Consider the following 238-nt stretch of genomic DNA (forward strand, 5'->3'; position numbering starts at 1 on the left):
GGCGGGGTATGGGGCACTGGGACCAGTATGGCACTGGGTATGGCACTGGGACCAGTATGGCACTGGGATGGGGCACTGGGACCAGTACAGGACCCACCCCTGACCCCATGGGCAGACTCCTGACGCCACACATGGATCAGTGACCCCACAGACACCGCCCCGACCCCACAAACACCCCCTGACCCCACACATGGATCAGTGACCCCACATCCACCCCGTGACCCCCCAGCCACCCCCC

At 65.5% G+C, this 238-nt stretch overlaps 1 protein-coding gene across 1 annotated transcript in view; it reads right to left on the reverse strand.

Annotated features, from left to right (window-relative positions):
* Positions 1–238, reverse strand: part of LOC103621804 (creatine kinase M-type) — a 27599-nt gene that overhangs the window by 25347 nt on the left and 2014 nt on the right. The window lies entirely within an intron of this gene.

Source organism: Corvus brachyrhynchos, unplaced genomic scaffold (genome assembly GCF_000691975.1).
Source record: "Corvus brachyrhynchos isolate BGI_N302 unplaced genomic scaffold, ASM69197v1 scaffold1459, whole genome shotgun sequence".
Taxonomy (NCBI): domain Eukaryota; kingdom Metazoa; phylum Chordata; class Aves; order Passeriformes; family Corvidae; genus Corvus; species Corvus brachyrhynchos.